The sequence below is a fragment of the Eublepharis macularius genome, chromosome 11, assembly GCF_028583425.1.
Source record: "Eublepharis macularius isolate TG4126 chromosome 11, MPM_Emac_v1.0, whole genome shotgun sequence".
Taxonomy (NCBI): Eukaryota; Metazoa; Chordata; class Lepidosauria; order Squamata; family Eublepharidae; genus Eublepharis; species Eublepharis macularius.
Genome location: NC_072800.1, coordinates 17,924,693 through 17,949,585, shown reverse-complemented (window position 1 = coordinate 17,949,585; position 24,893 = coordinate 17,924,693). Strand labels below are relative to the sequence as shown.

General features: G+C 43.2%; 1 protein-coding gene across 7 annotated transcripts in view; it reads right to left on the bottom strand.

Moving 5' to 3' along the window:
- EZH2 (enhancer of zeste 2 polycomb repressive complex 2 subunit) overlaps positions 1 to 24,893 on the bottom strand; it is a 97,682-nt gene that overhangs the window by 31,096 nt on the left and 41,693 nt on the right. Inside the window, exons 1-2 of one of the 7 annotated variants that reach the window (XM_054991209.1) lie at positions 18,657 to 18,834; positions 14,666 to 14,800 (exon numbers count right to left, since the gene is read on the bottom strand). The exons of 4 other annotated variants lie outside the window; for them this stretch is intronic. The gene's annotated coding sequence lies outside the window, so the exon portion shown is untranslated. Of the gene's footprint in view, positions 1 to 1,038; positions 1,058 to 14,665; positions 14,801 to 18,656; positions 18,835 to 24,893 lie in introns of those variants that run through there. 2 more of the 7 variants (XM_054991208.1, XM_054991210.1) reach the window with 2 other exon arrangements.

Sequence of the window (24,893 nt, the reverse complement as noted above, 5' to 3'; positions counted from 1 at the left end):
ATTGTTCACTGCTGTGGGCTATATAGCCTTAACAACAAGGTATATTGAGCACGTACAGAGCAATTTGTCATCCAAGTGACCATAATATGTATCATTAGAGTAGCTAAGCAATAACTAACATTAAATATCTGGAAGTACACATGCATGTAAATGTGACAGACACTGGAAAATTTGTTATAACTTGCAAAGACCCATCCTCCACCCTAAAATATTGAACTATTTACTTCACCGAACAAATATTGGACCAGTGTTTAACTCAAAAATCTGAATGAAATGCTTACAGATATTTACTACACTAGCTACCAAAAATATACTCCTAACAGCTTTGCTGTTCATAGAAAAATACTGTTTAACTTTCCCACTGTTTTCCAACGTAAATTTGGAATGAAGACATTCTGTGTCTTCTAAAGCTGCCTGCAAATGCCATCTTCCTAAATTGCTGATGTGCAATTAATTACTGGAAATTGAAGTGCAAGAAGTACCCTCCACCAAGGTGTAAAGTTACAGAGCATTCCTTGGACAATTTCATCAGACTGTACCACCAATAGCCCAGTGTGTGATTTGTGTGGATGAATACGAAGGTTAGAGTTTTACAGGTTATGGTAATCTGGATCTGCATGCCGGACACCAGAAACATCTTCCATCTATAACCACCTTAAGAAATTTAGAGAAGAGGACTCATCGTTAATTGCTGGAATGTGTCCCTGAAGTAGAAGGTCTGTTCTTCTGATCCTCAACACGGCACCCATGGAAACTATAGGTCCCATTGATACGTTTCCTGGGGCTCAGTTGCTTCTTCCCCAAAACAAAGAATCTTTCACCTTACTGGAGCATGGAACACCCTTCTGGAAACAGCTGCCCCCTCATGAAGGAGGCTTGATTTTGAAATTCCAAACATAATGTAATTATCACCCAAAGCAACCGTTTCCTAATTGTCCTGCCTCTCGTGCCTGCAATTTCATGGTACCACTTACAACATTTTATCAAAACTCCAAAAAGTGCCCACAACCTGAACAAGATACAAGACTCCTGGCCTACCTAGACAGTATCGGAAGGAGGCCTGGCCATCAAGCAGAAATGGTTTATTCAGCTTGTTCTTAACGGCAATTATAATGAACCTTTCAAGATACAAAAACACAAAGATTTGTCATATCTCGTTTCTTTGCTAGTTAGGTAACAGACTTAAAAGACAGCACATTTTCACATTTAATAATTAGATGAGAACTCTACTTTGCATATTAATGTCAAAATGATGTCACTCACATTGATTGTGCAAACTATAACATCCTCTGATAAACAGGCCATATATATGCTGTTTCACCTACTCAATTGTTTCTTACAAGCAGGACTTTCCCCTGATGTGTAAATATAACACTACAATCCTGCAACAGAAATGTATCCTTTTTTCAGTCCTCAGTGACAGTGGCAAACAACTGTTCTTTATTATAATCTTTAGTGAGAAATGTGCCCCAACCCCATAATCATCTCTCGTCTCAACATGCCATTTTATTCAAACCTTGTTCACTGGCTCTTTGTCCTATAGCCCATAGTGTTCGGTTTCCGCCTTTCCTCCAAGTCTTTTATTAGCATTCTTCTTAAATACAACACCTCAAGCAAGGTACAATAACCCAGCTCAGGCCTACCCAAATGATCATTAAGTATTACTACTTCCAGGGGAGGCAAGGCAGCATGGTATACTGATCTCAGATGCTAAGCGGGGTCAGTACTTGGATGGAAGACCTCCAAGAAAGGCTCTGCTTCTCACTGGCCTTTAAAGTCACTTGCTGGGGTCACCACACAAGACAGTTGCAACTTGAGGGCATATATGTAAGTACCAGTTCCAGAGTTTTACATACTTTCTTCTACGGCAAACCAAAATGTCAATTACTTTTCTTGCAACACATTGCTGCCTCAATTTAGCATCTTCAATACACAACTCCCTCTTCATAGTGCTACTGCTTAAACAATAATAAACTCTTCTCTCGTTTGTGTATTTCTTAAATGCCTGGATCTATAGACCAGTTTTTCATTGTAAAGTTTTGAAATTCTAATCTTTTAATTCTAAATGGGTTGGTAAATCCCTTCCACTTTTATGTGATCTGTTTTTTAAAAAAAACCTGTTAAATGTTCTTCAATTTATCATTCAAAGACTATATCTGTAGTCTCTACCTCTCACTTCAACACTTGTACACCAATTATTATTATCAGGTTGCAGGGTTTTTTAAAATGCATTAGGAATGTGCTACTACAAAAAGTATAACAATGAACACAGGTTGTGGTGAAGACAGTTTCAACTCTGGAAAAAGACAAAAAAATCCTCACACAGCAGATGGAATACAGCCACACTTTATGTAACACATACCACTGTAGCAATATAATGGCTCTGAACCCTAAACAACAGAAACTATAGAAACAAAATAAAGATTGCAAACATGTTGGGTAACATCATTTATGTAAGTTGATAGGTTCATGATAATTTATGCGAAGGGTTATCATATGGCAAGTAGTTAAAATAGGCCTCAGACTGATCAGCATACATACATCCTAATAAAAGACAGGGGGAAAACAGGGTAAGGATGAAAACAAAACAGTTCTCCAAATGAACACTACAAAACTCAGTGAAAATCTTGGTGAACATATTTTAGAAATATAAAAATATAGAAATATAAAAACAAAATCAAAGTACAAAAAAGCTTTAGGTGTGACCTGCAAGAAGATACCTGCAGTGTCTACAAGAACAAATCACGTTAAACTTGCACATAGTTTTATTTTATAGACGCTGTAAGATTCTTGGCAATATGCAAGGGGAGATAAGACGGAGAAGCTGGGGTTGGGGGAGGAAAGGTCAGGCACAGGATAGGGGACCAGGGGGACGGGAGACAAGATGGAGAAGCTGAGGGGGGGCAGCTGAAGTCTGGTTAGTTGGCAAGAGGGAGAGAAGGGGAGAGGTTATGGGGCTGCCAAGAGGAGGGAAAAGTGTGGAAAGGGAACACAGGGAGGAAATAAGATACCCCCTAAAAGTCCTCACAAGTCCAATTGTTATAATTAAATGAGAACTTTGCTCAAGATTCTTATTCTAAACATATTCACACTTTCATGCTAAAAAAAGCTAGTTTGATTTTTATTTTTAAAAAGGCAAACAGCAGTATTAGTAACAACCATTTTTCTTTGCTGGTAAAAGTCAAAAAACATTTCATGAATTTCCATCTATTTTCAAGATTTCAGCATTCCAGGTCATCATCAGGCACGTGTAGTATAGTGGTTAGACTGTCAGACTAGGATCCGGGAGAACCAGGTTCAATACCCACGAAGCTATGAAAGCTTGAAGGGTGACCTTGGGGCTGTCACACGTTGTCAGCCTAACCTAACTCACGGGGTTATTGGGAGGATAAGACAGAAGAGACCAGAACCACGAAGCTGCTTTGGGTACCCACTAGGGAGAAAGGAGAGGTATAAATGAAATGATTAAGTGGAACATTATAAACTTAGCTTGTTTCAAAAACTTAACTATATAAAACCCACAACTTTCATAACAATCACCTGCCATTTTATTGCTTTTCTTTAAAACAGAAACATTTTTAAAAACACCTTTGCTTGAGTTACACCATATATATTCTCACCTACATACAGTCTTAGAGGTGTACGATTCGGGATTCTGACTTAAATCACCTAAATCAGGTCAATTAGGAAAGAGTCGGGATTTCCAAATCGGCCCCAGCATTGTGGGCCCAATTTGGAAATACCAAACCAACGCTTTCCAAAGCAATTTGGATCGCTTTGGAAAGCTTTGGGTCAAGCGGGGAGCCTGACCCTGTTTGCTTTCAAACTTCTTGCCCCACCGCTTTTTTCTTCCGATGGGAGGGGCAGGAGTTCCCTCCTCTCCCACCCATGGGGGGAAAAAAGCAGTGACACGGGAAGTTTGAAAGTCACCCTTTCCATGTTGCTTACAAGCGGCACGGAAAGGGGCGCTTTCAAACCCCGTGCTGCTTGCTTCAGCTGCCTGGCAGGGGAGGAGGTTCCCCCAATGGTCAAGCTGAAGGAAGTGGTGTAGGGTAAACTGTAGGTTTAAACTTCCTGCCCCACCCCTTTTTCACCCAATGGGAGGGGGAGAAGGGAACCCCCTCCCATTGAGTGAAATAAGTGGCGGGGAGGGGGGAAGTTTGTAGTAGCTTTTTGGTGTGCTCCGAATCTTTATGGAGCATACCAAAGCGGGTCAATAAGCAATTTCCAAAGTAGCATGCCGCTTCAGAAATCACTTATTTCTGACTCTTTTTCTTGCTTCGGAAATTCCAAAGCAGAAACACGAATCTTTTTTTGTTGCACACCCCTATACAATCCTATTTGCCACAGTCCAGTGGCAAACTTGTACCTGTAGTTTATGCACATGGGGTTGGCAATGCAACACCACAAAATTAAGACTTTGTGGATAAATGAGAGCAACATCTAATATTAATTAATAATGAGACCAAGTTAGAACTCGTTTCCACAATTATATTTGAATCTGTTTCTACCGCCAGGCATCTCTTGTTGAAAATCCTCTGAGCCAGGCCCTTTGCAGATCTTCAGAATCCGACATCCCGTTTCACATTATGATGGGACTCATGAGAACAGACAGATTGGGTTACTGGGGGGGGGGGCGGGTTTGCAAGCTGACAAGTTCTTAAGCTAGTTCTCCTCCAATATAAGGAAAATGTGGTATATTTTAGAATAGGCCAGTAAGTGGGAAGAAAAACAGAAGTCAAAATTAATCTGTCATAGTATACTCTTTGCAAGTAGTATAAAAGTGAACAACGTCATATTAACTTACAATGTTACATTTCTCTCTCAAAAGATTCAAGAACAGTGCACATATTATGAAAAGTCTACACAAAGACAAGTCGGTACAGGAAATAGAGGGTAATGTGCTTATACTACAACACAGATTGCACTCCATGTATTTATAACTAATACTGGATCCCCAAAGTGTGAACGCACATTGTGGTTGTCAAACATGGCAATTTACTCAGTTTGTCCAACAGTTCTTGTACAGAACTTGCTTTCATGTACAAATTATATCATAGGTTAAACAGTTGATTTCTGATTTCAAACAGTGATTTCTGGTAATACATTCAAACAAAAGTATCCCTGCTCTTTTTGCTGCAAACACACATCAAAAACAATAATGTTATTCCAGCATGGAAGGTGCTTCCACATGCTCCAGTCCCACACCTCACCAATAGCTTCTTTAACAGGAACCAGACGGATTGGGTGAAGTACTTAACTCACCTGCCCTGAGCCACAAGGAAAGGCAGGAGACAAATACTTTTTTTTAAAAAAGCAAAAACTGTATTAATAGTCAATCTATGGTTTCATCTATTTTATGGATCCAAACTGCTGCTCCATATAATATCTGAGGTATTACTTTGGTGTTGTAAACTGTATTTGCAGCTTGGTGACTGTCCACTTTTTCTACAGAAGGAACGTTTTACTGCTGCCCCAGATGAAGCTGCTGATACCATAACAGCTTTACACTGGGATTTCCAGGATAGATGATCATAGATTCCTCCGAGATACTTGAAAGATCTGACCTGCTCCAGTTCGTTATCATTTAATCTCCAATTATATTTACAGCCACTGCTCTATTTTGTAAAAACGAAAATCTTTTGGCTTGGCGACACTGTCAGATCTTGCTGCCGACAATAATCTGAAAAGGATTGTATTCATCTCAAAGTCCAACAGATCATGATAACAGAACCGCATCATCCCCATACAGTAGTACAGGAATTTCTAGAACTCCAAGATATGGAGGATGGAAGTTATCTTGCTTAAGAGCAGGTGCTAGATCGTTCAGATATAGATTAAATATGACCCAATGCAACAAATGCTTGGAGTGGAAATATTTGAGTGGGGGACAAATCTTTGGAAGTGGACATTTTTTCACAGAAAAACGAAGCACTGGAAAATTTTCTGCCCCCCTCCCCCCAACTCTGGCTGCTAAGTACAGAATATCCTTATATTCAGCATTTCCCAGTTTCGAGACTCCAGCATCAAATGTGAGGCACACAGGCTTTCCCAGACCCAAATGACTAGGGTGACTAGTAGAGATAAGAAGCAAGCTGCGGTCCACTAGTGGCTAACGAATGTGGGAGGCAGCAGCAGCAGCATTTGTGGACAGCATGAAATTCCCCCTCTGTATAAAAGGAATATTCCCAGCATTCCTTTCGGCCTATATTGCCGCAAACACTTAGCAGATCCTTGCCGCTACTTGCTTCCCTCAGGCCTTATCAGCAAGACTCCTACCTTATCTTCCCTCAGGCCTTATCAGCAAGACTCCTCTAATGTACAGTATTAGACTACATTAGATTCCACTGAAATTAACTGAGTACCCGGATTTTCTAAGAACCAGCAAGCTCAAGTATTAAATTAAAAAAGTCAAATAGCATCCCTAATGATAAGGAGCTGCTTGCTCTAGTGCTTGCAGCATAATTTCTAAGAGAGGGGTGAAAAGCACCAATCTGAGTCAGTTGCTAGTTTCTAGCAGGGGCTTCTTCTAAGACACGTGCTTCGCATCTTTGAGAAAAAACCTTGGGGATAGAATACGGCGCTTACATCTCACATTATGAAATACAGCTATTATTTAAGTACTACCACATCAATCTTTTGTTGCGATTATGTCACATAAAACAATGAAGCACACAGCATGGGAACTGAAGGAATTTTTTTAAAAGAACCATATTACTCCAAAATGGAGGAGCACAGCTTAAAACCTGTGGGTCCCTGTTACAACTTTATTAGGTTAAGAAGCCTATACATCGTGTAAAAGATTTTTTTTAACTGGGCAATTTGGATTTCACTCTTCTACTCCAAGGTACCTTACAATATAATATAAATACAACAGAGCTAAACAATTACCTCCACACACACACAAAATAAAAACAGCATATCTATAATACAATAAGGTGCACTGAAAACTCTAGATGCACCTGATTAAAATATAGCTGTTAAGATAACTTAAAATTGTAACTATCCTGTTAAGATTATTTAAAGGCATGTTTACATACTTTTAACCCAAGCATGCTTTACAGCATAACCCTAAATATCCTTCTAAACCCATTCATTCTTAGTCTTCCACTTTATGCCCATTTGGGATTAAAATTCCACAACGTACAGTGGGGCCTCCTTCCCAGTGTGAGGTGGACTCCCAAGGGTGCAACTGGAATGAGGCTAGTTAATAGAAATTAATTTAGCAAGCAACCACTGGGCATTTTTATTTTAAATTCAGGCTCCGTTCTGAATTGGGACGCAAGTAACACCCCCCCCTTTCCAAACCCAAAAGGTATTATGACACTGGAGACAGGGAGTTTCTCAGTATCTATAAGCAATGTAACTGAGGTTTGTACGCTGCTATGAGTATTCCTTATTCTATTTACTTTCTTTAAACCCTGCCTTTCTCCCCAGTGATTTATATCATTCTTCTCTCCTCCATTTTATCCTCACAACCCTGTGAGGTAGGTCAGGCTTAGAGCATGTGACCAACCCAAGGTCACCCGGCAATCTTCCATGACAGCACAGAGACCTGAAGTTGGGTTTCCCTGATCCTAGTCTAACACTAACCACTAAGCCACACTGGTAGTAATCTCAGTCATTCCTACCAGTGCATTTCCCACACAAGTATCTGGATCTCAGTTCTGAGGCCTTAGCTGCTGAAAGGCTTTCGCACTTCCAGTCCCTACCTCATCAGGGTAAGACTGGAAAAGGGAAAACAAATGTTAGCAACAGTAAGACTAGCACAGAATTCAGTCTCTTTTGAACTGCAGCCCATCCAGATACATCTGGATCCAATTCGGAATGGTCTTGGAGCACGGTGGGTGTTGTCAGAATTCATATTTCAAATCCCTCTCAATCAAGATTCAGTACCATCACCACTTCTGAGGAAGCCTACTCAAGAGAGGGCTGTCAATCTCGTATACACAGACATGCACACAAAGCTGAACCTATTTGTCAGTTGCGTAACAAATTTTATTTCATGGTACTATAAATACACTGTGGTAGAGGAGGCAGTTGCAGGGATACTCTCTCAAGCAGTAGGTAGAAGCATATTCTATAAATGATGAAATAGGTTAAATGATGCTAAGTCACCTTTCAAAACACTATGCTATTAAAAGATGCTATTTTTATAGGTAACCACCTGTTACTGAAATCAGAAACATCATAAAATGGTATTAACAAAAAAAAACCTCTGCAAAAGTAGAGGAAGCTGCAGCAATGTTCTTTCTGAAGAAATGTTTTCTACAGATGAAGGAGTAACTTGGTAACATGACTTCTGGGTGTTGTTTGATTTCTCCTAAGTGAATTAGAAGGCTGGAACACACATGTTATGAAATTATTCACAACTACGTTAAAATCTTTTTTTTTAAGATAGGCACACACTTTACTGAATAATTTCCCCAGAGCCACCCCTTACAAATCTGGCTTTTGTTCTATCTGTATTTACTAAAATAATATTCCAATATCACTAGCTGCAGTTCGGTCCCCCTTTATAGCTTGATCCTAACTATATTTATTCAGATGTTCAAGAAGGCTTCCAACAATACTTATTTATGGATAATGACATAAATAAGATAAATAAATAAAATAAAAACTATTCAAAGACAAGGTGGTATTCATATTTTGAGGGCTGGACTATGAAGAGTGTGGTTTCAATGGAGAAACAGATTAATAGCTCAATCCTAAGGTGGGGGGGAACGTGCACAGGGAGAGAACTTTACATGGGCATAAATGGCTCTTACGTCGATGTAAACACCTCTCTGCCGGCGCTCACTCAAGGCGCACTACCGCAGATGGGCTGCAGATGGACTGGTGGGCACGCATGGCAGCTGGGCAGAGGCATAAGTGTGGTGCAAGTTCCCACGCCGGCGTGGGAGGGGGCGGGGCAGGCTGCAAGTTAGTCCGCTACCAAATCCACTCCAGGCCCAGGAATGCCCCCTGCAGCGGCAGAAAGTTACGCCACGAAAAAAGTGTAGCCCATAGGCGCCCATTGAACAGGGAAAACTTGGGCCCCTCTCCTGGCACCCAGCCCTGCCCCTGCGGTCTGAAGGAACATAGGATGTGAACTACCACGTGGACAAATCTGTGTGCACTTCCGGGGTTGGCGAGCCCCCCTCCCTGCACCCAATCAACTGCTCACGCACCCTACAAAATGTCCAGCTGCACTGCTCGTGACCTCAGGTAGGTGAGCATGCGGCCGAAGGCTCTGCCCATCAGCCTTCTGCCATGGGTACTTTGTGCACGAAGTGGGACAGTGCACTGGGGGTGACTTAGCAGGAAAACTGGGAGAACTTTGCACTTGCTCAAGGGAAAAAAGGGCAAAGTACAGAATGCATGACTAACAATAACCACTCAAGTCTCCTTGCAGGATATCTGAGTCTGAAGTTCCAGCTCAGTAAAGAATGAGGGAGCACTGACAGGTAAGGAGATGGGCGGTGGCTAACCCAGCTCATTGATTTGTGCCAGCTGCCCCCTCACCTGAATTCGCTTGACTGCTAGCCTCTTCAGGTGAGGCTTGGCGGAGGAGGGGGAAGTGGTGGCAGCCCTTGCCTGCCCCAGAGGCAGTTGCTCAGAAAACTGCATTTGACACAGCCAGCTGGGGAGGGGGCGCTTCCCATGTGGGAGCTCTGTTCAGATTCACTCAGCTGGAGCCCCTCCCGGCAGAGGAGGAGGCGTGGTCAGTGGTTGGGTTGACTGGGTGTTTGTAACACCCTATTGCTGAAGGGTGCTCAGCCACTTGATTTTCTCCCTCATGGGATAATATCACCCCAAGGCAGAGCGCTGACACACCAGAGAGTCCTGCATCATATGGTTGCGAGCTGCATCTGTGGAGCTGCCACCACAGCGCTTAACCAAAGGACACCTTCCCAGACTTTGCAGAGCGGGCTTGGCATCAGCCATGCACTGGCCTGGATCACTTGCAACACGTCTTTTTCCCTTGCAGGAAGATCGCCACTCATATGGAAGACCAAGGGACGTGGCTGTCTGAGCTCCCCATAAGCCTCTGCAAGTACCAGTCAGGTCCTGCACAGGGAGCGGTTTACCAAGGCAGCTCGCAGCTTGGCCACATTGGCAGGAAATACTTCCAGAGAACCTCTGCACCTTTTCCAGTTTAATAAAATATGTGTTGAAAAACAAGAAACTGCTGTCTGTTCACTCGCTCCCTCGACTTTGACAATAGCTGCCGCTCCTTCCAACTCCCCGTTGGGACGTCTTCTTACACATCCTCAGAAATTTTTCCTGGCTTGGGGCTTGGATCGATGGGGTAGGCTCTGCTGCCAGGAGGAGCAGGTGTCAAGTGGTGCCCTGTCCAGCTCCCCTGCCCCCTTCCCTCCCCTCAATGTAAGTTCAGGCACTGGGGTGAGAATTGAACTGTGGCCCATGAATGTCTGGCGGGGGGGGGGGGCGGATACTGGACCTTCACTTTCTGCTTTCCTCCCTGACAAGGATGTCTGCTCTCCAAGGGGGGGGGCTGTTGGCAGCAGCAGGGATCGTGGTCTCCCCATTGGCTGCGCCGCTGCTTGCCTCTGGCCTGCCTGTCGGGAGGGGTGTGGCTATTGGCAGGGTTGTCAGGGGAACGTCACGCGGGCGTTCCTTGTGGCAGTTGCACTTCGCCTTGCCGTGCTCAGGAACCAGCGGGACTCTCCTGCAGAAGTCCATTTACATCGACGCACGAACGACAACGCTGTCTTGGGGGTTAGGATTGAGCTGCCCATTTGCCAATCTCGCCACTGACATTATCAATAGATGCCTATTATGATTCTACTACAAGAAATAAAATGGATCATTTAACTTATGAATATATGATGGACAAGCATGGAAAAATAAAAACATGGCAAGAAATTCAAACTCAAAGATAAAACATCCCATGCTTGATTGTACTACCAAGTAGTGTTCAAAGAGCAACTGTCCAGATAAGGTGGTCAGTTAAGAGAAAAAATACTGTTTGAACAACCAATCAGTGGAGATTCAAAACACCTGTTAGGAAAAGTATATAAAATTTTACTGCAATAAGAAACAGAATCAGAACGAGTTAAAAACTGTATGATAAAATGGATGCATAATTTTGAAAAAAATATCTCTATGAGTAGATACTGGATAAAAATACATGAAGAGATGCAAAAGATTCTAAAGCTCTGCTTTGTGCTGGAGCCTAAAAATATGTTATTAATTGTTGTACCAAGTAATATTACAAAACTACATAGTCAACTTTTTAAATGTTTTAAATGTTTTTAAACGGCAGCAACAGCAGTGTATTCAACAAAATGGAAGACAGAATCTTGTCCAGATGTGACTGAACGGGTGAGCAAATTTTATGTATATATGTCAATGGCTAAATTAACTTCTTATATACACAACAGACCAACTGCAAAATTTCAGGAAAAATGGAAAGTTTTCTTTGACTATGTAGCTGAAAATTAAGAAAAAAATAATTAATAAAATGTATCAATCTTTAAATTAGTAATCTAAAATGCAGAATTTAAAATGTTCAATATAATGTTAAATGCCAAGGTGAGCATGAATGCTGAATATAAAATGTTGAGTACAATGTATTTTAATATAAATAAGTACAGGGATGGACAGGAGAAATATTTTGTAACTTTAATACTCTGTTATATATTCTGTTTATGATACTATGTTCACTATCTAATGTTATTTTCTGTAATATATTCTGTTTATGATACTTTGTTCACTGTCTAATGCTATTTTCTATTTTAATAAAATTAAAAGGGGGGGGAAGACTTCCTTCCAATTAAAGATACAGTGTGAACCTATGCCTCCTTACTCATAAGTAAACCCCACTAATGAAAGGGACTTTCTAGTAGACATGCAAAGGGACACAGCCAGAAAGTCTGCTTAGATTAACAGCCCCACAGCCTGTTTACTTCTAAGGAAGCCACATCTACTTAGAGGGAAATTTGGTTAGGATTGTGGCCTGAATTAGCATGAGATACATACACTTGGGATCTAAAGATTAAGTCCATATTCATAAGAATCCTTTTCAGACTAGCACTTAATTAATTGAAAAGTTAAGCAATAGGGTTCCAAGATAATCTGTTTCCCCTCTCAAAATTTTTTTGCCTGTTGAGCGAGAGCATGACAAAATATCCTTTTCATCTTCAAGTTAAAGTCCTCCCTGCGACCTGAGCAAATGCTCTGTTCAAAATGCAAATTTAAAAAAGCCAGCCCCAGGGTTCATATACACACGTTTTCTTTGTTACTTCTGCAAAATGGCACCAAGAAAGTCCTTAAATGCCAAGCACATGTTGCACTGTAAATTACACAGGTGCTCTTAACAGTTCCACATTTAAAGAAACAGCAGTACATAAAAAGGTTCTGTCCAAAGGTAAATCATGGGTCATAAACAACGCATAATTAAAAGTCGCTCAATGACCTCAAATATTCTGGTAGGGGAACATAACCACTCCATGGGCCTGCTCCAAGAGAAATCTGATTCTTTATTACAGGCAACTGCCTGTAGCAGAAGAGTAAAACAGGGGTCTAGTAGCACCTTACAGACTGACACAATGTATTGCAGCATCGTTTACCTCATCAGCTGCACAGGAATGTAAACCCATCAGGTCTGTTATGTACACAACAGGAAGGGGTACGTTTCAAAAAGAGAGAATTGAAAACAAAACACAATCTAAAAACAATTCCAGCTGTTGTCAGATTGGCAAAATGTAAAACTTAGTGCAAGATGAAATGAGATAAGCAGACACAAGAGGAAGTTACAGAGAGATAGCTGAATAATGTAATATATTTAAGGAGGGGAATATGGAAGATGTTAGCACCTGTAATGAACTGGGAATCCCAGAAAGAAGGAATACATTGTCTTGAATGTGCTAATGAATTCTAATTCAGCAATTCTGTATTCTGTTGCTAATCTAAAAGTTACAGTTCTTTGTAAAGAAACTTCAAAAGTAGGACCTAAGGCCAACAAATTCAAGACAAAAGTGTCTCTTCTCTTCTTAACAACTCATTACAGGTGGATGGATATCCCATCCCTTATAGATGTTAAACTTCCTATTGTATCTGCTTATTTTATTTTATCCTGCACTAGAGTTTTACATTTTATCCATCTAGATACAGCTTATTTTATTTGAAAAGATATTTTAGTTTTACAAATATTGCGGGATAATTTTCCTGCTTTTGTGTTTTTGTCTCTGCTTCTCTACCCACATGGACTACCAGAAGCAATATTCAAAAGCAGCCAAGATAAACTCTGTGGCTTACTAACTGTCCCTGCCTGCCCCACAAGAACTACATGCTGCTATCATTCTCTTACTTGCGTGGAAAAGATTTCATTCAAGTACAAGATGCTATCCCCAAACAAGGGATAGAATGAAGTCCTGCTTCCTAGGTACACTGATCATCTCTGCAATTGTACCTTCGACTGAACATCCCCTTGTACATTTGTGTCCAGTAATTATCAACACAATCACTCCTTGAAAATGTCAAAAAAGGAAACCACTCTCGCTCTTTATGAAAGTACAGCATTTAGTTTGTTCCTTGGCTCTCAAGGAAAACTATATACCTGAACTCATTTGGTCTCTCACACTCTCTTAGATGAGTTTCAGCTTGTGCAGACTAAGGACACACAGAGTGCCCTTCACTAGATCTGGCTCAGCAGGGTTCACTAGATGGAGGAGAAGCCCATATATTCTTCATTCTCTCTAGAAATGTCTTTAGATGTAGGTAAGAAATGTCTCTAGAAATGTCTTTAGATGTAGGTAAGCAAGCACTGAGTCATACTGACCCACGGGGGGACGTCGCATCACGTTTTCTTGGCAGACTTTTTGTTACGGGTGGTTTGCCATTGCCTTCCCCAGTCATCTACACTTTACCCCCAGGAAACTGGGTACTCATTTTACCGACCTCAGAAGGATGGAAGGCTGAGTTAGCCTTGAGCCAGCTACCTGAACCCGCTTCCACCAGGATCGAATTCAGGTCGTGAGCAGAACATGGGCTGCAGTACTGCAGCTTACCGCTCTGCACCACGCCTTTCCACTGAATAGCAATGCACTCTTGTCTCCCGATTCTTAAATTTTCCCCCAGAATCCTATTTCTTCAACCAAGGCAACAAGAGCCACTTCACACATTACATTTTTTAGGTCTACATCTAGCATTCTAAAATGTGTGCCTAAAAATATAAAATGTCGTTTGCATTCATGCTTATAACTGTGAGGACAGGAATATATGATAAGAAAGAGGGGGTGACAGGCTGCAGGACATTTTGAGTTCATCGTTATTAGGAAATTTGGATTTTAACCCTGCACAGTGTGCAAGATGCCCTGACCTGGATAGCCCAGGTGAGCCTGATCTCAACAGATCTCAGACGCTAATCAGGGTCAATCTTGGTCAGTAATTGGATGGGAGACCTCTAACAAAGACCAGGGCTGCAGAGGCATGCAATGGTAAACCACCTCTGTTAGTCTCTTGCCACCAGGGGTCGCCATAAGTCAATTATGACTTGAGGGCACTCTCTATCATCAAGTGCAAAATAGCCATGAAATCACTATACAGCTGGTTGTTCAACTCCGCTATGCATTGTTAAATTGAAAAACAGAAGTATAAGCATGTCAACATTAACTGAAAAGGAGATTTTTATGTTGGGAAGGGGTAGAGTTAGGCTCACCACCGTAGTATAGTGATTAGAGTGTTGGACGAGGATCTGGAAGACCCTGGTTCAAATCCCCATTCTCTCATGGAAACTTCCTTGGTGGCCTTGGGCCGGTCACACACAGTCAGCCTAACCTACCCCACAGGGTTGCTGTGAAGATAAAATAGAGGAAAGGAGAATATCGTAAGCCACTTTAGGTCTCCACTGGGAAGAAAGGCTGGGTATAAATGAGGAAAACGAATACATAAAATTAAATTTGTCCAGACCAGCAGGAGAAATGTGGAGAGTAGAAATGACATTGCAGGGCATGTCAACGTCAGGTTTGGGTAAAAACCCGAAAGTGATGTCAGCACACCAAGCAATGCTTTGAAGTTCTCCCCAAACTCAAAACATTTCAGAGGGAATTCCCGAGAGTTGCCTGAAGCGCTTGTCATTTCAGCCCCCTGCCCCACCTCCAAAGCTCCCAGGCAACCCTAGGTAGAACAGCAGAGTTACTTTACAAATCCTTCTCCGAAAGCAAATAAAAGTGTATGCCACTTTAGTTTGAAAACCACTACCCTACAGTATTCAAGGCTTACATGAAACTGCTGAATAAGGTCATCACGGGACCGAGTGAGATTTCATCAGTGTGCTAATAACTTCCAGACCAATTACTTCTCAGACACAATTCAAAGAGCTAGGCTGGTGTAGTGCTTAAAGTGTTGGACTAGAATCTGGGAGAACCAAACTCAATTCCTCTACGTACCCTACAGCTTGCTGAGTAGCTCTGGGTCAGTCACTCTCTCTCAGCCTAACCTACCTTAAGGAGTTATTGTGAGGGTACAATGGAGTTGTGAAGGCCGATGTACACCCCCCTGAGCTCCTATGGAAAAGGGCAGGATAAAAATGAACTAATTAAATGAAGTGCTTGTTTTGTCTCACAAAACCTTAAATAGCCAGCAGTTTCATCATTTCTCTGAAAGAGGAGAAGAGGTCAGGCCCAAGCATTAAGGCAGGTTCAGGTGGGGAAACACTACAAAAACAGCCTGGTCATAGGCTGCTTAGGGCTTTATGAATCAAAACCAGCAGTGAAATTGGTACTGGGGGCACAGGATGCTCAGGTAATCGTTGGAGGCCACACACTGCTCTTCCACTAGAAGCTAGTTTAGTCATTACCACAAGCAGCACCACCAGGGCTTTTTTTCAGCAGGAACGCGCGGGGGGGGGGGGGGACGGAGTTCCGGAACCTCTTGAAAATGGTCACATGGCCGGTGGCCCCGCCCCCTGATCTCCAGACAGAGGGGAGTTTAGATTGCCCTCCGCGCCACTCAGTGGCACGGAGGGCAATCTAAACTCCCCTCTGTCTGGAGATCAGGGGGTGGGGCCACCGGCCATGTGACCATTTTCTCCGAGGGCAACCCACTGAGTTCCACCACCTCTTTTCCCAGAAAAAAAGCCCTGAGCACCACTATGTTGGCCACTTGTATACACACTGTTTAACTCCTTCCAAGGAGACTTAGCAGGCCACTTCCCTGCTTGACTTTCAAAGAAATGTAAAAATTGTTTTTACAAGGGTGTGGTGGAAATAAAAACTAAGCTGATTTTCTGCTTATTTCTACCTTTTATCATACTTTTTTAATTTTAATGGTTTACTATGGTTGTTGTGTACTTTGTTGCATCTTGCAGAGAAGAAACAGCAAAAAAACCTTATTTTGAACAAAATAAATATGGGGCTGACATTAAAATGCCTCAACAAAAGAACACTGCAGAATTCTTTCTTGAGTCAAATGGTGACGCAGGACTATTGCAGATGACTTCTTTAGGTTTGCATCAGATACGCAAACTTGTGACCCACCAAGCTAAATGCCTCAAGGACTTAATAATTCACCTGGTTTTGCTCCTTGTCTAGGATTGCCATAGTGGGGGCTGAAACATCAAGCGCAAGGTAGACTGTAACACATATCTGGTGGACTGCATTCAGCATGGTGGGGTGCAAGTGACATAGGCCCGTTTTAGGCAAAGCAAATAACGTGATAGTGCATCACACCTTCCACATGGGGAAGTACACTATAGTGATGCTAGCTACAGGAAGGAGGCTGAGAGGGCAGCCATGTTGAAGAAAGACTGACTGATTACTACTTTACGATACAGGGTGGCAACAAGTTCCTATTCAGAGAAAACTCTTGGGTGGAGGAAACAGGTATGTTCTCTCTTCTAATAAAAACTGGTTTGACTTTTGGAAATGGGGGAGGGGAAGCTACGTTTCTTTAATTATGGCAAATGCCGGCATGGTGCCAGAAGCCTGCCTTATATACATAGCTAAATTGCACAGGTGTGCAAAATCCCTAATGAGATCTCTTGAAAAGACTGGCAAATCACATGCGTAACCAAATCTAAAGGACTAATACCAAGGGGCAACACAGTGTATGTCTTTTATTAAGTATTAATATTCATTAATTTTTACATTCAAACATTTTGTGGCAAAGCCCACACTCGGACAGGTCTTTAGTCTACATGCACAGTAGATTAAAATAAATCACTGAAGAACGGGTCACAATAGGCATACACTCTCAGTGAGTGCCAGACTAACCATGTTCACCGTGACTTTTCCACTACGATTAACAGAGGTGCTGTGACAGTACATAGCTATGAAACAGGCTTCTCTCAATATTAGTTTTGCTGCATGAGAAACATCAACAACTCATCTAGAATAAGAAAGCCAAAAACCTCCCCATTTGACAACTCACCTCCCACCACAGGCTTATCAAATTCATTTTCTGGAAAACCACACAAGCATGGCTCAGTTAGATGGCTCAAACTTCTTAGATCTGAAGAATCTCTCTCACAAAGGTTTTTCCTTTGTTCCTGGCACATGCCATTTTAAATTGTTTTAAATTTTCATTTTGCTTAAGGGTCACCTTTTTCAAAGAATCACTGACTCCTACAACACAACCCAGTATAGGGTCTCTCTCAAAGCAACCGGGAAGGGTGGGAATGAATCCCATCTCTAAAAATATAACCCGCTCTTTCCTTTCTTTGAGCAGCTGAGTTCCCAAGTCTTCCGGAGCTGTCTGCTCAGCCATTCCATTGTGTCTGCAGGAGACCAGAGCGTAATTCCAGGAGAAACCTAGTTAGTAAGGCTGGACAGTACCCATTTTAACAAAGGACACTTTGCGCTCCGCGTCTTCCTCCAGCTGTCACTATATCCCAAGACTCTGCATCTTTTGGGGACACCAAAGTGAATGTGTGCAAGCATTTTCAACACTCTGCAAGGCACTTGCTTTCAGTCCTGACCCCCTCAAGACCTAACAACCGCTAACAAAACTTTCAGCACCAACTTCCCTTCCTAACTGCGTACTGGTCCAGTGCATGCCATTCAAAGCACGACTCTGGAAGAACCTGATGTGGCGCTAGATGCTGTACAAGAAGTGACAAGTTCCTCCTACCCACACAAACAAACCCCACAATTCTCTCCCCATAGGGGTGGGGGCCCTCCTCCAACATCACTCGCTCTCCCCATAACCCCATAGCATCTGAAGAGGGCAGCTCTGACTCTCGAAAAACCCTGAAAATCTTGCTAGTTTCATAAAGGACCACTGGATTCAAACCCTGCCGTCCCGTAGCCCCACTTTCCCAGTCTCCCCATGGCAGCCCAGTCACATTACTCCCCACAGGATCCCACTCAGCGACCTCTTTGCCCTCACTTTGCCCCCCATTTCCTCTCTCTACGAACCCCCCCCCCTAGTCCTACAGACCCCTCTCCCACTGACTGGTAACTCCTTGCAACAAGGCAACTCTATTCCCCCACCCCGCAGAACGAAGGGGGAGGAGGGACCGTGCGGAGATCCCGCCCCCTTGCTGTCCTTTATCGGAAGCCACGCCCCCCCGCCCTATAGATAACCCCCCACCGACACGCGCGCGCCAGCGCACCGCCCCCTCCCCCGCGCACGACAAAGAAGCCCCGGGCGGGCGTGTTGCGCGCGCGCTCTCTCCCCCTCGCTTCCTTCCCCGCCATCCGCTCGCTCACCCCCTTCCCCGGCGACAGCTGCGCCGGGTCCGGCCGCCGCCTCTTCCTCCTGCCCCACCGCGCTCCTCCTTCACGCTCCGTCCGGGAGGGCGCGCACCGGCTCGGCTCGCCCGCCTTCGCCGCCTTTCTCCTCGCCCTCCGCGCCGGACAACAGAGCGCCAAACCCGGCGGCGGCCCAATGGCCACCGCTCTCATTGGAGAGAACCTGCCGTCGCCCGGATTGGACGGGCGGACCCTCGCTCCGCCCCGCGGGGGCCGGGGCCGACCAATGAGAGGCGCCGCCAGCGGCGAGGGGCGGGGGGAGCCCGCTTCGCCCCCCACGTGCGGGGCGGGAGAGAGGCGAGAGCGGAGAGGGAAGTTCTTTGTTCTCGCGCTCGGGGAGAGGCGGGAGGCGCTTCTGGTGCGCGGTCTGCCCCCCCCCCGGTCGTTTCCTTCGCGGGGTTGGGGGGAAAATGACGAAAAGTCTCGCTTCGTTTTCCGCGGCTGGGTGAAAAACGAGGCGAGAAAAGAGTTTCCAGCCCGTCCCGCGCTCGGCAGCCAGCGCGGGCGCCCGCCCAGTTTCAAAAGCTGGGAGCCGTTAACGGTTTTAACAGCTGTGTTTGCCTCCGTGAGGTGGGGGGGGGCAGGGAGGAGAGAGGCGCGCGCCCGGCCCCTCGCCCGCCCCTGGCCAAGCTCCGCGCCGGGGTTGGCTCCCTCCTGCTGCCCCCGAGCCGGCCGCCTGTTGCTGGCTTCGGCCCCGCCAGTCGCCGCCCCCTTGTCACCTCGCCTGATAAGGGAAGGGCGAGACTCTCGGCGTCTTTCGGGACCCCGAGGCGCGCCTCAGCCCTGTGGGGTCAGTTTCTTTATTCCGCGCCGAGACGCCTCGAAGGGACGTTCTGGCGGCGCCGCCTGAGGAGAATCGCCCTGCGTGGCAAGGCGCGCGACCTTCTCGATTTTTTAAAATGTATTTTAATACATTATTTTTTGAAAAGCCTCCCCCGAGTTTGCAGTCATCTCTCGCCCTTCCGAAGTTTCGGCTGCCGTCAAAGAGGAGAAAGACCCCGTTGAGCACAGTGGTTTTTATTATTGTGCAATCCCTCTCGCGTTTTTAACTAGAAAAACAGACAATCTGTAAATGTGATGCATGAATAAAGAATCTGGATGGACCTTTATGGGAGGGGGGAGCCAAGCCCTTAAGGGGTTGACATTCTACATTTAGGAGCCAGGAAAAATGAAATAGGACAGAAGGGGAGCTTGAACTTCCCTCATTTTACATAGAAAATGGACTTGTAAAGCAGAGGAGAGCGGCTTGAAGTTTGCATTTCACTTCTCTGTTGAAATTAATTTTACACCATTTTATTCCATGGCATGCTTTGACGGACTGGAGCCCACCCTTCGCTTCTGAAGAAGCAGCCTCTTAATCTAAAGGTTATGCTGGAATTTAAGGAAAGCTCCCTTCGGGTTGGCTTTAAGGTGCCACTTGTCTCAAATCCTGCCACTCCGCGGACCAACACGACTACTCACATAAAACTATCTTTAAGGAAACGGCAAAACAACCCTATTTTATTCCAGCGTGACCTTGTGTGGATTAGCAAGATTCAGGTTCAGGAGCACCTTAAAGATCTTGTTCTACCAACAGGGCTACCCATCGGAAACTACCTTGTGTGGATTAGAGCCTTCAGAAGGAATGGGTGGGCTCCAATCCATGAAAGCATCAGATAGAATAAAATTGTGTTACTCTTTACAGTGTTGCAAGATTCTTACTTATCTCAGCTATGATACACTAACACTGCAAGACTAGAAAATACTTAACCCTAGCTAGGTGGGGGCCAAGGCAACCTGAGTTTAATGTGAATGGGTAAAGTGCAGTGTTGGTTGATCGTGCTGTAATAAAGGAAGATAAAAGTGAACAGCCACAGAAAAGGAAAGGAAGAAAATACATGTAAACACAATTGCATGGGATAAGCAATTACATCAAGCTTAATGCAAAGGGGGGGTACTTCTTGAGGAATCAGAAACAAAAGAGAAAGGTGGAAACAAGTTTTAAAGGAGGGTGTTCCAGACATAAAACATTTGAGCAAGTGGTTGTAAGAATGTGTTGGAGGTATCTGGGGATGCTATAGGGTTGGGATGCCCTGCCTCTTTTCTACTAGCAGTGGTTGGTTTCTTTTATACATATATGCAGAGGAGTTAGCTGTGTTAGTCTGTAGTAGCAAAATCAAAAAGTCCAGTAGCACCTTTAAGACTAACCAACTTTATTGTAGCATAAGCTACAATAAGAGAATCACAGTTCTCTTCATCAGATGCATGGTTGACCAGTTTCTTCTTGCCCTCCATGCATCTGACGAAGAGAACTGTGATTCTCGAAAGCTTATGCTACAATAAAGTTGGTTAGTCTTAAAGGTGCTACTGGACTCTTTTTGATTTTTATACATATATGTAGTGGATCCTGCTTTCTTTTCTAATGAAGTATTGATCCTTATAGAAGTTCAAAGTATTTATATGCTATGTGTTATTTGCACTAATGTTTTCTATTGTAGCTTTTTAATTTTAAAATTTCTACTTTTCTACATGGCAGTTAAGATGTTAACAAACAGCACAATTATTCTATATGTGTGTTGGGGTGCAGGATCACTTAATCCAGCTACTCTGTGTAACAATAAATAACAAGTATCGTGACTTGACAGAATGCAAAAATATATCTGATTTTTGCTTTTATTTGAGATTGGGTTAATAACTCACATTGATACAGCCAAAGCCTCCTTGATGTCACACTGCAATGCTGAATATCTCCTGGAATTGATACAGATCTTTCTGGTATCTAAGCAAGTATTTAATGATCTTATAAGTGGAAATTATTTTAACATGTTTTAAAATATTTTTTCATCTCATTTTAAGAAGTTATTCTATGAATATGACCTAGGGGACGGGGAATACAGTCACCTAAAAATCTAAAATAGTATTTTGTCATCTGTTCCAGGGCCAACCCTGTTATTAGGCAAGGTGAAGTAACCTGACTTAGGCAGGAGATTTGGTTTTATTTCATTTATATTCCGCCTTTCTCCCCGATGGTGACTGAAAGTGGCTTACATCACTCTATTTCATCCTCACAACAAACCTTTGAGGTAGGTTAGGCTAAGGGTGTGACTGGCCCAAGTTCACCCAGTGAGCTTCCATAGCAGAGTGGGGATTTGAACCTGGATCTCCTAGATCATAATCTGACACTCTAACCACTATACAACACTGGTTCTCTATTAAAGACTCTCCACGCTGGTTACAATTAAAGGCCAGCCAACTGTCAATTATTAAGTGTGTTACATTTTTGCCAACATGGAGAGCTTACTGTGCCAAGTTCAGTGCAAGGGACTAGTCTAGTTTATTGAGTTCATGACTAGTAGTCACACTTACTTGGCAGTCCCCTTGAAATCTGTAGTAACGCAGGTACAAACCCATCCAAAAAGTTCATTGAACGGGTTAGTGTATTAAAATAAGACAAAACCAAATTGCTTATTTTTAGAGGCAAGTAATTGCCTGATCTCCTACGCATGTTTACTCAGAAATAAATCCCACTGAGTTCAGCAGCTGAGTCAGGGAGCAAACTGCAGATCAGCCCTGGAGAACAGGAATACAGCCCTGGAATATAACAGGTAGGAATACACTGTATTTCTTGGGGTCAGCTCAAAGACAGCCTTCTCAACAATGCTTCCACGTGTAAGTACCACTTTGTGGCGGTTGTGACATTTGCTAGCTGCTTACCACATGGCTTGGCCTGATTGCAGAGAGAGAAGATAGCAGCACTTCATGCTTACTAATATAATGATATGGTATGTGTTCTCTATGCAAACTAGTTTCATTTCAGTTGAGTTTCCCCTGTCCTAGGGATTAGACCTTTAAAATTACTTCTAGATTCAGCAACCTCTGGCACATTGCTCTTATATCAGCTTCAGTCACCATGAGCTTGATAACACTGCCACAAAGTAAACTGTGACCCCCCCCCCGCCCCCCACTATGGAATCTTAGTCTGCCTTTTGCAAAATACTATTACAAATCTCCTCATTAGTGGCTTCTGAAATCAATAATAATTTACGGTAAAGAGCAAATACTGGTGATAGAGTGGATAAAAGTGGATGTAATAAAAACACGGTAGGGAAAATACTGCAGAGGCTTGTTTCGAAGGATATTGCTGTATGAAGCCAATTATTTTCCCTCCATCATTTTTTTTAATGGGACAAATGGGGAATTGGGTTATTATTCCAGGTAATTTCACAACGTTTTGTGTGTTCCTGGCAGGAATTCAGCCTTGGGAATGAACTCTGTTCATAATGAACAGACACTCTTTGGACACATTCCACTCACTATAAATCACAAGGGTCCATTCTGTGGGAGCTGCAAGCAGCATAGGCTGTGGCAGTTTCTGTGGCATACCTCGACAGGCTTGTGTGTTTACCTAGGGCATAAAACCAGGGCTGCACTCCGACTTGCCTCTCCAATGCTGTATGGTTGTTTGCTCCCCGGCTCCATAGAAGAGAAGCAAAACTACAAAGGTTTGGGAAGAAGGCTGTGCATGTACTATACAATAGTACACACCTTAGTCCTTTTATTCATCTTGTGGCGCAAATGTGCAAAACTTTTGGTCCTCACTGGTTTATTTATTTTATTTAGTTCATTTGTATTCTGCTTTTCTCCCCAGTGTGGACCCAAAGTGGCTAACAATACAGAAAAACAATTGAGCAATGAAGTAACGGGGAGCTTCTGGTCGTTATGTGGGTCTTCTCTCTCCCTCAGCTGAACTTCTGCCCAGTTCTACTCTTCACCCCTCAGACTGAGAGCCAAAGGTCCATCTGCTTAAGGATAAATTTGGATCCAACCCAAATGTGAGGTTTCCTCCTGTGGTGAACAATTATTTAATTTGTCATTCTTGGTCCTTTTCTCTAACGCTTCATGTAGGCTGTCTGCTTTTTTGCTTTTAAAATGTGTACATGTACGCTTATTGATTAAAAGAGTCATCTGTTGCCCTTGTGTTTTATAATAAGTTGCAAATTGCTTGGGGGGTCATGATGTCACAGGCACTAACTAATCAGCACTAAGCAAAGCTGGCTTCTGCCGCCAACACACAGACCTGGTTTTTTCCGAGATCCATCCTGGAGAAAACAAACACTCATTTATGCAGACCCTGGTGGGAACACTTCCAAAGCAGCCCCACTGCTTTGTTTGCACACTGCCTAAGTGCCATTTGAGCAGATAAACAAGTAGTCCGGCAAATTTCACTCATTTCCTTTTGCAGAAATAGATCTGGATCTGCACTGCAATGAACTGTTAAAACATACCCCACTAATTATGCACAAGCAGTACATTTTGCTCTGAGTCATGCTGGTGTGCATTCAGAATTCCAGGAGAGGAGGTTGTTGATCTCTCATCATATAGCAAGTCTCATGCAAGAAGCAAAATCCACCATGTGCTGTGTGTGTCAGACGAGGCCTACACACCACTTAAAACCCACTTAATTTTCAAAAATAGCTCCATGATATTTCAGTTATTTATTTTTCATAGCTCCGTGTTTGAAAACAAGGGCTTACTCCTGACTCTTTGCACATTTGTAACTCTATTGATTTGTCTGGCATTACTCCCAGTTTCTCTTGAGAGCTCAGAATCAAGCCCAGCAAGTACAGATGACTAATTCAATAGAGTGAATGAATCAGGGGCTAATTATGTAAATAAGCCACTGTGCCATTATACGTTTCTGTGATCATTTCTATGCGTGAGTGAATGACTGTGTAGCTTATTCAACACACTATATGCTTGTGTGGTCCTTCCCAGAGACAGTGGACAAATTTATTACATTGGTAGAAAAGAGGCTCCATTTGGGATAAGGGACATGTGGCTATCCCATTTTATCATAACAGCCCTGCAATGTTTATTAGGCCACCCATGAGCATTATGGTTAAACCAAGGATTGAACATAGTTCTTCCAGTTCCAAATCCAACATTGGAGCTACTGACAAAGTACTTAAAACAGTGAAATATATAATGTTATGGCCAGCATTGCATTCCTAACAAATATTTAAATCGGCATAAGACTTCTGGGTAAGTGTGCTTAACACTGGGACGCAGAGCAGCTTCAAGATAACCTTGAAACATAATTGGTTGTCATATTGGGACTCTGATTAATTTAACCACACAATTCTATACCAACAAGAAAACATTTAAGCTATTAAATACAATGGGTTTGATTGAACCACTGGTGAAAAAGAGAGAAGG